The 12,813-nt window shown below is 37.8% G+C and overlaps 1 protein-coding gene across 1 annotated transcript in view; it reads right to left on the bottom strand.

Moving 5' to 3' along the window:
• Positions 1-12,813, bottom strand: part of Fbxl17 (F-box and leucine rich repeat protein 17) — a 472,414-nt gene that overhangs the window by 159,041 nt on the left and 300,560 nt on the right. The gene's annotated exons all lie outside the window — the stretch shown is intronic.

Below are 12,813 nucleotides of genomic sequence, written 5' to 3'. Positions count from 1 at the left end.
ATATACCACATATAAAATAACTAAAATTACAGTATATAGGTGACAGTTATTTTGAAAGAATGATAATTATTCAGAGTCTAATATTTTAATTCTGAAGTTTGATATCATTAAATGCACACTTTCAGAAATTTTAATCAACATAAAATTGAAAATTGTAAAAATCTATAAACTGATAAAGGATATAAAACCAGAACATAAAAGAACGATAAAACTTTCACTTTAAACATTTTATTTTTAGTATTTTAAATAAATGGTTATATAGACTATTAACTATACACAGTCATATAATATTTTAAAAATCTTTTTGATTTTTTTTTACTTAAGTTAAAAGATTTTTCAATACAGCCTGAGAAGCACTAGAGTAGAGAATTTAACAATTTTAAAAATACTGGTTAACCACGCTACCTAATTCATAGTTCGGTTTGCTATAATATCAGAAAGCTAGACTGTCAGACTGACATACAGGTATGGGTTCCCCGTAATGCAGTCCCTGTTTTAATCTGTATAGATAGCAGTTAAGTAAAAGGGTAAAAAGAAAAAGAGTCATTAACCTTTTCTAGGAAGTAAGGATCAAGCAATTTGATACCTGTGTGTACAATCTATCAAAACTCACTTGACATCCATCTCTGTCTTTCGGATATTTCATTTGCTGCCTAGCTTATTTGTAGGTATCTTCATAAAATGTCAGGGAATTTTATACAATTTTATCCCATATAATTCATTATTGAAGGTTAAATTAGTAAGAAAGACATATTTTTCTTTTAAAGTACTTTTATAGAATTTGGTCCTAATGGAATGATAAACATTTCATTCCCAAGACAGCCAGGCAAACATGTTTCTTTGGCTATTTTATCTAAAAAGATTCATGATTAAAACATGTTTTTCCATAACTACAGCAGAGAACTTAAAGCACAATACAATTATGATTACACAGATTATTGTGAAGGTAAACTTTAAGCCTAATTTAATATCATTTGGCTTTAATGTAGCATTTTAATAAGTTCATAAAAAGAAATGTTAAAAAAAGAAATGAAACAATTCAAGCAAAGTCCACATATTACATGACTCACAATAAATTTTCTCATGCTAAGAATAAAAAATAAAAGCCACAGATTACTATAAAACCCGAATGATTCAAAATTTCCTAAAACACTTTCTGCAATATCAAAGATCCATATTTTACAATCCTTAATTGGATTAAAAAAGATAATTCAATATGTTGTGGCGACAATAAAAAAGTAATTGTATTTTGTTCTCATTCTTCATACAAATACATCAAAATGTCTGATTTATGATTGACTGTGAGAGACACTAAGCAAATGCAGTCTCTTGTATCTATTCATCTTCAATCTATACTGCTATACTGGATACACCACAAACACATAAAAACATTACGGACTCACAGAGAGGGCTGGAGGGAGCGGGTAACAGAAAGAACGCTGCTACACCAGGGAACCAAACACCGCTTCATAACAACAGAACCAGCATGTATTTAAAACAAGACATCCATGGGTGATGATTGACAGAACAGCTGAATGACAGGGAACATTAAAGTTTCTCATGCCCCCCCCCCACCCAATGACGGAGAAATGGACAGATGATTATTATGTGTAGATGATTATGAGCAGATCCTGCAAACCCATGCAATTTGCTTGGGAGGTAATACATTAACAAAAACAAACTATTTCTTGAAGGGGTTACAGCAAAAATTTTAATTTTAAATCATCCATTGATGAGATAATTTGATGACAGAATTTTCAGGTTCTATGAATCTAGGCAGAAATTTTCCCTTTGTGAGAGATGGTTGAGATAGGCCTTTTCTGTGTATCTTTGGCTGGAACTCACTCTGGAGGCCAGGCTGGCCTCAAGCTCACAGAGATCCACCTGCCTCTGTCTCGAGTGCTGGGATTAAAGTATACGCCACCACCTCCAACCAAGACTGAAGTTCTTAATACAATGTGAAGACAAACACAGAGCTGAGCAGTGAAAAGAAGCCGCTAAGGCAGCATTGCTGATACCTGAAAATGGAGTAGGTTTGTGTTACTCTGCTACTGTAAACCGATGGAAATACCCAGCACCGCTCATCCTTGGCTAGTTTCTAAAGACTTGTAATTCTGCAAGTGCAGCTTCTCAGGCGGCACTGGTACCAGTCTAGATGAGGCCAGGGTAGGGGCAAACCTTTTCCCCTTACACTTTTAAAGTCCATCCTAGAACAAATATAGAGGAAGCACTACAGTGTAACACGTCAATGAAGCACGCTTGCCCTGTTTTACAAAGGCTCTTGGTATGAGCACACCCACCTCATTGTACAATATGCAAGTAGAAAAAAATGGCAAATAATACAAATGATAGAAATTTTCATGACAGGTACTTATGAAAAATTTAAGGGGTATTTTCAAACATTTTTGAAAGATAAAAATGCTTTCCAGAGCCGGGCGGCGGTGACGCACGCCTTTAATCCCAGCACTCGGGAGGCAGAGGCAGGCGGATCTCTGTGAGTTCGAGGCCAGCCTGGTCTACAAGAGCTAGTTCCAGAACAGGCTCCAAAGCCACAGAGAAACCCTGTCTCGAAAAACAAAAAAAAAAAAAAAAAAAAAAAAAGCTTTCCAGGTGCTAATTTTTGACAGTCCTGAGCAGTGTGACTAAAACATACAGGGCATTTAGGACCTATGTGCCTCCATTCCTATCCCTATTCATATATATCACACAAGAGAACACTCTCTCCAATGTGGCAAAAAAATATAAAATAAAAAATTACATTGGTTCACAGAGGCAAGCCACGAGCACCTATAATCAGACTCTAGAATTTAAAATGCTTCCACCTCTTCTATACTTTGTCTCCATCATCCCAAAGGACAGATCTCTATTACATGACAAGCATTCTACATAGATCCAGGAGTTCTCATAAAATATAGGAATTAAAAAGAAAGAAAGAAACACAAACTACTTAGGGGAAGTAGTGAGATTATGAAGGATGCATGCATAACACAGAAAAAAAAGACATAATAGATGCCAAAAAATATCAGAAACTGTTAAAGGTGTTCCATGCGATCACACCCAGCTAGGGCATGACACCTGCTCCTGGGCTGAGAGCTCACAGGGAAGCATATCCTCAACACGAGGAAGACACACTCCCAGCCGCATCTGTAAAGGACCAGGGAGCAGCCTCCTACCTTCCTTTGAGATCTTAGATCATTTGCTTCAAAATGAGGCTCTGTGTAAACATTTTCTTCCAGATCACATGTCTTGGGTTCACTTAGATATTCTTTAGTTTATTCTGAATTGACTGCCCTTAGATTATCTTCTTGCTTTTAGGCTTCAGCAACGATGTGAAGAAAAAACTTTAAAGTCTTACTATTGTAAATTACTAAGTAACAGCTGTTGAGAATGAATATATATTATATATATTCTTTTCCCTTTTAGAATGGAGAAAAGTACCAGAAAGCCTTCTCTAAGATAGTCAGAATCCAAAATTATTTTTGATAATTTTACACTCACTTGCTTTTAAGAATGTCTAAAATACACCTGAAGCATTTTGTAAAATTTAAAAACTGAAAGGTTATTTTGTGAGATATATAAGGTGGATTGTTTCTTTTCTTTAAGAAAAGAAAGCATTTCTCAGTTTTGATGGAGAAAAAGAAATCTGTCTTCTTAGCAGCAGATTCCCAACCACCTGATTTATGTGAAGGGTAAAGGTTAATGAATTAAGCTGTGTAAGCTTCCACATTATCAAAGGAATTCAAAAAAGCCTTGAATTATGGAAAACAATGACCCATTCTACATACATACCAAGTTTTTACGTTTTTTTTGTCTCCTATTCAAAAGCCAGAACATGGCATTAGTGACAATTGAAAAGAACTAATGAGGAAATATGACTACGCTGTTTGCAAGAGGAGTGTCCTAGGAGACCTTGTTACTGTTTGTGATGTACTTCAAACTGAAAAGAAGCTAATTGGAGCTGCCAGACACTGGTTTGCAAATCTTACTTTAAAGGACAGGCTCAATCACCTTCGAGGTGTGAAAAGAAATATCCCCATTAGAGATGCATTAGTACAGGGCTTGGCGGAGCTCTAAAGACACTTCAGGATGCTCCCTCCAAGCCACACTCCTATTTCAACAACAGACACAGCTATAAAGAGAGAAAACTGCAACAAGACAAAAACAACCCCAGAGATTAAAAGAAGAAAATGTACAGAGAGTGCTGTAAAGACGTTGGTAAATACGTACAAAGCTCGGTGTGTTTAGGGTTGGATAAACATGGAGCTGAAACCTCACAACTCAAAAGACACCATAGAAGTGACCTACACTGAAGGTTCTAAAAACAGAGCTGGATTTCTGAGTAAACCTACATTATATGGGCTGTTGATAGCCAAACCACAGTACACGTGAATGTACAACACACACACACACACACACACACACACACACACACACACCCGAGAAAGGAACTGACAGTTTACAAGCTCTAAACAGAGTAAGAAGGAGGAAGCAAGAAGCAAGGCCTCCTTGTTGTTGAAGGATGCCATGCTAATTCACAGATGGGCTACTTAAGTGATACCAGAGGTTGCCAAAACATAATTTGGCATCTGGCAAAAAGCATAATGACATCTGATTGATTTTTTTTTGAAGTCTGAAATCGAGTTCTGCTGAAGAATAATCTAATAGCAGCACACGTGATTTACAAGTGTACCATGCTTTTAGAATATGTGTAAGATTGCAAGGTTTAAAGAAAGGAAATTTTATAAAAAAATTATGTAAATTCAAGAATTTATGACTAGTTCCCTTATTTGAATAGAATCTCATCTATGAGCATTCTATTTGTAGGTACTTGTCCTAGCAACAGAATAGCTTAGCCTTATAGAAACAGAGTGATAAAATTATTTTGTCTTTAGGTTAATCAATTGAACTTGGTGGACAAACAAGATTATTTCAGGAATCTGGCATATGATACATTGAGAACACTTTGTATTTCTCCATGTCCTTTCTCATGAATGCTCTTCTATGTAACACCAATAACTGCAGAGTTACCAAATACAAAGTCATGTCTAACTTTCATGAACGCTTGTCAAGATATTTTCATAGAAGATATATAAGCTGATTTTTTAAGATTGATTTGCAATTAAAATGCTAACTCATTTACTCAAAAATCATTCTTAATATACCACAGGGGTAGAAACTACGAATGACATGCAAAATGTCACCAGCTCCACCAGTTAGCAACAATTATCTTGGGACACCAATTAAGTTCTCACTTACCAAATGTCATTCTCTAGAAAGCCAGTAACTGATTAGTGAATCTGAGATCTATTTAGGCAGGCATTTCCCAGTGAATCGGTGGCAGATTCATGCCCATTCTATGCCACAGAAAGGTTAGAAAATGACCATTGCAGAACTTGTTCCTGTGGTTTTCAGACAGGAGAAGCATCTCAAAAGGCAGGCAAGACTTCAGATCCCTGAATTCGTGGCCCTTCCTAGGGTTAGAGACTTCTGAGGAGGAGAAAGGAGAGCTCATCGGTAACTCTCTTTCCAGGCACTGGTAACTTGCCCTGAAGTACTCTCAAAATCAGCTAGGTTCTGCTTATGAGTTATAAAACTCAGCAAAGAAAGAGAAACACGACAGCAAACAGTTTATGTATTTATAAGTGTCATCATGAACAACTCACATGGAAAATAATTCTCTCTACCCATATATCAAATCACACATTAATTGAATTTAAATGCTTAATACGATATTTAAAAGAGTCTTCAGGCGGAGTAAGGCTTACATGTAAATGGCACATTTCTTTGACCTACCAAGAAACAAAATACCTGAAGTTTTTCTAAGAGGCAGAAAAGGAAACTTAAACAAGTTTATAATAAATTTGAGTCTGGCATTAATGCTTTGGGTATTTTATTTTAATTTAGCCAGTGCTCTGTCATTTTTATCACAAGTCCATCAACAAACCAAGCTAACCTTTGGGGAGCATTCCATTAACCAAGCAAGAAGGCAAAATATGCTAACTTCTATTTTTTTAAAATCAACATTTTTATCAAATGTAAAATACGGTCAAGGTACATCATTATATAATGATGAACGTAAGGCTTGTAATTGTGATGGATCACATACTATTTACTTTTGTTATTAATATTAGTATTCATAACCATGAATACAGAACTGTAAGTATCTTCAGAATTTCTAAGATTCAAATATAGGCAGTCATTTTCAGGGTGAATAGAAACATTAGGAATCGTAAGACAGAAATGAAGGAGAGACATCCACTAATAAAGATCCTTCAGATGATTACGTTTTTGTCACTGAGAGAGAAATATGGTAGTTTGAAAATAGTTATGGCTAAAAACCTGTGGTTTTACTGTTGTTTGGGAGGGGCTCCATTAGTTCATCTTCAACGACTTGAGGAGCATCCAGACACTGTACAACATGGATGAAGCTAGAATTGGCGCTGTCCTTTGGTATCCTGACAGTTTAATAGAGAGGAGATGAAAAGATCTTATCCATCTATGCATTACACAAATTTACTATGCGGAGGAAAGTTTAGACACTTGTCAAAAACAGACATTTGAGAACAGTGTAGACATGAGCACTGGGATCCACTGTGGTGAGCTGCAGTGTAGACATGAGTACTGGGATCCACCATGGTGAGCTGCAGTCTATGGGGAACATTTCTTTCCTGCACAAAGACAGTCAGGGATAATCCTGGCCAGCTCGCACCACTTCTACCACTGATACTGGCTACTAACGATTATAGTAATGCCAGCAATATTTTAAAGGTATCTGTCATACTTGCCAAAACAAAAAGTTTGATGTCTGTGTAGAAGCAGGGTACAGAACATCTGACTGAGGACCTCTCCTTCGTTCTCTACCTAAACTGCTGCAAATGCTGATATCAAAGTCTTGTCCGCATTGTACATCAAACAGATATTTTATTTTGACTGATCTTTAATTTTAAATGGCTGACTATATTATTTTAGTGGTTGATTCAGGATATGAGATTTCAGGCCTCATTTAAGAAAGAGCTAAGCATGTCCTCACCCTAAGATAGCCATACTCCGCTTCACAGTGACTAATTGCCTCTTTACGTCACTCTCTGGGAGTCGGCTCACCCTCCGCAGGAGTTTTGTGAAACAGCCAAAGATTGATGTTCAACACAGACCTCACTTGACCCTGTGTAATCAATGAGGCAACTGGGACAACACACTGACAAAGGGTTTCCTTCTCCTTTGAGAAGGCAGAGTCTCAGAAGACTACAGAGCATGGGAGGTAAAAACAAAATGTAAATATTAAGGAAAGGGTTCCCCGCTTCAGCTAACAATAGTTTTTAAATATCCCAAAACACTACTCAAAATTTTGTTTGAGGAAGTGATTGTAGTAATACGAAAAAATAATTGAGTAGTGTTCAAGAGAAAAGAAGAAAACAGTAATCTGATATTGTTGCAAGCTGAAATTAGATAGCCCGAACCAAACACAAGGGAAAGTGGGTGAGCGCTTCCACTCCCATGCTTCCCATGGCTGTGCGCTTATCCTCAGGAAGGCTGCACTTTTTTAAGCCTCAGTTACCCTCTGGCCTGCCAAAAAAAAAAAAATAATAATTTTAAGAAGAGATTATAAGTAGAAATGATATACAAGTAATTAATTCTGCAATTATGAGAACATGATAATTCAAGTCATCTTGGGCTCTAAAACAGAAGCAACAGGAATACTGTCTAGACCAGGCATTGGGGACGAAACAATGGACACATCTTTCACAAAGAGGAAGGAGAAAGGTAATGCATATGGCACAAATTTCGCCATACTGAAGTACAGTTAGATTGAATTCAGACTTCCGAGGCTCAACCACAATCACTGCTGAATACAGGGACTGGCATCCGAGACTCTGCTTTCTGGCCTATGCTATTACCGCCCAACGTTCGTGTCAGGGGTGAACCATCTTTGCTCTAATATTTATAGAGAAGAAAGGCCATAGGTCAAGTTTGGTTGTTTTAGCCATTATATTGACACAACCATAAACAATTTTACTTAAATAAAAATTACACTTACATTAACTGCTCATATACTTCTATTTCTACGAGTGACGATAATAGCCTCAATCAAGAATTTTTAGTAGCAGCAATATAGTTTCTAATTTTTAAATACCAAAGGAAGATAGTTGATTTAATCTGATATGCATTTGTCTGAAGGGTGGGGGAACAAAGCCCTCTACACTTTCTTCTTAATATCGAGTCAGGACAGAGGGCTGGGTTTAGAAATGCCAAGACAGCCTCTCCAATCCTTACTTCTTTGGCTATTGTGGTAACGTCCCTCATGTCCCAGACTCCACTGGCCTATACAATACATCTAAAGATTTTGTTTCAAACATTTAATTTATTCAACTATGCAAAGGCTTGATATTTTATAAATGAAACCTTTAATTGAGAGTAATAAGTTTTATATCTGGTACTTATATTTACATTATCTATAAATATAATTCTTTTTTCTTTTTTTTTCTGTGTATATGTGGGGTTTCAAGACAGGATTTCTCTGACTGTCCTGGAACTCACTTTGTAGACCAGGCTGGCCTCATACTCATAAATTTGCCTGCCTCTGCTCAGTGCTGTGATTAAAGGCATGTGCCACCACCACTCAGTGAAATATAATTCTTAACAAATGTATGTGTCCACAGTCAACACTGTAACTAAATAACAAATCATAACTGTGCAAGTGGACTAGGTGAGGAATTTAGCAACTGAAATACCATAATCACTAAAATTCATGTGGCTTTGCCTGGACTAGTCATTTCCCCAAAACGAGAAAAAGTTGCAGAAAGCTGATGAAACTAACTGTTAACAGTGACAGAAACCATAGCGAGAGTGGGGGAAAGCTACCCATCCTCTCGCAGCAACTCACAAAGAAAAGGCAGTAAAGAAACTTGGAGGAGGGAGAAGGCACCTTTCACTTTTGCTTCAAGACAGTGGGGCTCTCTGCTGAAAAAGCAGGCTAGGGGCACAGGAGGAGCGAGCGACAGTCACGGGGCAGTACTCTGTTATTTTATAAAGGAACTAAGGCTAGGAAAGCAAATCTCCAGTGAACTCTCTATGACCCATTACTAGTTACTACAGTCACTCTCTATGTCGACAGCCACGAAAAGGAGTAGAACCACAGGATTAGGGTAGGTAGGTAGGTTCCTGCCCTATACAGGAACACACTCCTCTCAGGATCTAACAACGTAAACCAACAGGTTCAGGCATTCTGAGCAAGTGAGAGGGATCAGGGGAAACAGGTTGTTACTTTCAAAAGTTATTAGTGAACAAAGGTGTGACAACAAAGCCAGACACTGAAAGGACGTCACATAAGCAAGTTTGGAGTCAGTTTCGTGCTCCTAAAGATCCCAAAGGAATATACAATTTATACCCAGTGATGCTGAAAAAAATTATAGGTGTGTGTGTGTGTGTGTGTGTGTGTGTGTGTGTGTGAGCACGGGTAACTGTGTACTGAAATGTAAGTAACCCTCATCGCATACACAATATACTTAAGGTATTTGACAACTTTAGAGAATCTGGGAATTTAAATCCATGCCATAGTTCAGAAAAGAGGGAACTATGAAAAGGTCTTGTTTAATCCAAACAGTGCTACATTCAGGCAAGCATTAGCTTGAATACTGGTTTGATTTTAGCTCCTGGAAAGATTATATAAAGAGGAGGAACAATGCATTCACAGGCCCAATAGTTACTGATGGCTCTAAATTAATTATCTGCTTATTTATATCCAGTCATATTCTAAAAATTATATAGAAATCTGAAAGGGACCAAGTAGGTTTAAAATAAAGGCAAAAAAGTATAGTCTGAGTTATGTAATTCAGATGTGAAGTTTCCACCCGTGGGAGGAGACTAGAATAAGCTTTCGAGGAAGCAGAGACGAGGAAGAACATGAGTATGTATAAGAATCACAATGCAGGTGCATTTCTAACAAGACCTGGTACTCAGGACACACCACAAAGATAGCAGGTGTGCTCACAATGTTCCTAAGGAAAGGATGCTTTAAAAGTATCAAAATACACCCTGTCATTTGCAGAATTTTCTCCCATTCCTTAACACAGCTGTGTCCTTGATCTGTGAGAAACTGACCCCAAGGAAAAGCTAGGGGATGGGGAAGATGACACTGAAAAGCAATACAATGATAAAACAGATATTTAATGGCACCCGAATTTTATTAATTTCTAATGTTTCGTGTAGCAAATCTCTAAGGCAGAGGGACAGCTTAGTAAAAGCACTTGTCATGAGCCTTGTTTCTTGGGCTTGGTCCTAGGACACACACAGTGTAAGGAGAAAATCCGCTCCTGAAAGCTCTCCTCTCATTCCACATGCAGACCATACCAGGCATTGCCTCTCCACTCTACAGAGTAATAAGCAGATCTGTAAAAAGGGGTTTGAGAATCCTGGCTATGGAGAATAGACATGTTTGCAATGCTCAGCTACAGCCCCTGTGTCTGTGTGCCTGTTAACAGCACAGTTCTGAAACCAAGATAGAACTCAGCTTCCGGAAGTTTCTTCTCTAAGGCAGAAGTCAATCAACCTCCAAGGGTTTAAGGCTGCATTTCATGTTCACAAAGATGCTTTTACTCACACAATAAGGATGTTTGAACACCAAAGTTTTCATTAAGTGTGCGAATCCAAAGATGGTGTGTCTTTGCAGAGGACCCTATCTGATCCACTCCCACATCCTCCACAGGAGTAAGGGGGTATGATTTACAACGGTAGAGTTTCCTAAAGCACGTCTCTCGGAGCACTGACACTGAACGAGGCCTCCCCTTTTATTTTTGATCACTCTGAAGTTTTAATAGTTGTAAAACACAAGAAAGAAATGCATGGTTTAGTAAGTTTATGTAAATTATGTCCATCCCCTCCCCCAGTTAAGAAAATAAGTAAAATATATAAAGTGTGTGTATAAAATATTATATAATATATATAGCAATACCTAGGAGACAGCATGCAGTTAAATGTTAAATACCATCTCAGTTCTTGCACAGCACAGCATCACAGTTATAAGAATGTTCGTGTGCACACACACCCACACAGTATCTTCAGTAGGCTAAATAATGTCCCCTAAATGTCAGGTCAAAGTTCACATAGCCTATAGATGAAAATTTATGCTATATTCTACAGGTGGGGCCTAATGACCACCAGAAGGGTACCTCAAAGTTGGGCGGCACAACAAAAGGAGGCCTCATCACTATGAAGGCAGCCTGCAGTGATACAGCCATGCCATCATGCTTGCTAGCAGCCACGGGAAGCGAAGGGGAACATTCAGAAGTAGACTGACACCTTTTCTTCAGCTCAGGGAACACGACTTGTGTCCATCTATTGCCTACAACTGTGAAAGAATACATTTTATTTATGTTTTAAGCAATAAATTGGTAATTTGTTATATAGTAGTGAGAGGAAACTTCCCAGGTTCTTCTTTTCTCTCTTTCTGCTTTCCAACATCCATGAGATGAAGAGTTTGCACCTCTGAATGTTCCTCGCCAATGGTTCCAGCAGAACCCTCAACCCCGGGTGGGAGCTTCTGATAACACGAAAACCCAAATTACCTTTCTTTCTACTGACAGAGCATTAAAAATGTTATTAATCAAGCCGGGCGGTGGTGGCGCACGCCTTTAATCCCAGCACTCGGGAGGCAGAGGCAGGCGGATCTCTGTGAGTTCGAGACCAGCCTGGTCTACAAGAGCTAGGTCCAGGACAGGCTCTAGAAACTACAGGGAAACCCTGTCTCGAAAAATCAAAAATCAAAAAAAAAAAAAAGTTATTAATCAATGGATTGTGCATATGAACTTTTTTATAAAGGTAACAACCTAGTGACATTTAATTAGATATCACAAATTTTAAAAGATAATTTAATTAGGTATCACAAATTTTTAAATATGATTTAATTAGATGTCACAAATTTTGGTATGGAAGGTCCTTCTGTGTATGTGTTGCTTTTATTGTTTAATGAATAAAGAAATTACCTCAGCCTGTTGACAGGGCACAGTAGAATTAGGTGGGGAAAACTATACTGAATGCTGGGAGAAAGAAGGCGGAGTCAAGAGAAGCCATGTAGCCTGGCCAGAGAAAGACACCAGACAGAACCTTGCTGGTAAGCCACATCCACATGGTTAAACACAGATTAGTAGAAATGCATTAAATTAAGATGTAAGAGGTAGCCAATAAGAAGTTAGAGCTAATAGGCCAAGCAGTGATTTATTAATATAGTTTCTGTGTGGTTATTTCAGGGTTGAGCAGCTGGGAATGAACAAGCAATCTATTTACAACAAAAGATGATTTAATCAGATACCACAAATTTTAAGCTGTGATTGAGAGAAAGAGAAAAAAAGGAAAAACATGCATCTTCCATCTAAGTTAAAATAATTCCCCAAAAAGCAAGTCTTTTATACGGCTCAGTGGTTAAGAGCATTGCCTGCTCTTCCAAAGGTCCTGAGTTCAATTCCCAGCAACCACATGGTGGCTCACAACCATCTGTAATGAGGTCTGGTGCCCTCTTCTGGCCTGCAGATGTACACACAGACAGACTATTGTATACATAATAAATAAATAAATATTTTTTAAAAAGAATAAACACTCATTTCTGTCAGCACTTTTAGAAAGAAAAGTTGAAGGAATTCTGCACTGATAATCCCACTACCCACCACTTAATTCTGTAAGTGACATTTTGATAAGAAGCATTCGGCTTTCTCGGTCTGTACTTTAATTCATGGATTTATCTTATTTTTATGCCTCATAACGCAAGTGAAGACTAAGGTACTTCACTCCTAAACACTATAGTATACATCATTAACTAGAGTT

This window comes from Arvicola amphibius, chromosome 8, assembly GCF_903992535.2.
Source record: "Arvicola amphibius chromosome 8, mArvAmp1.2, whole genome shotgun sequence".
In the NCBI taxonomy this organism is placed as follows: Eukaryota; Metazoa; Chordata; class Mammalia; order Rodentia; family Cricetidae; genus Arvicola; species Arvicola amphibius.
The sequence above is the reverse complement of the archived record's forward strand: the minus strand, read 5'-3'. Positions and strand labels throughout refer to the sequence as shown.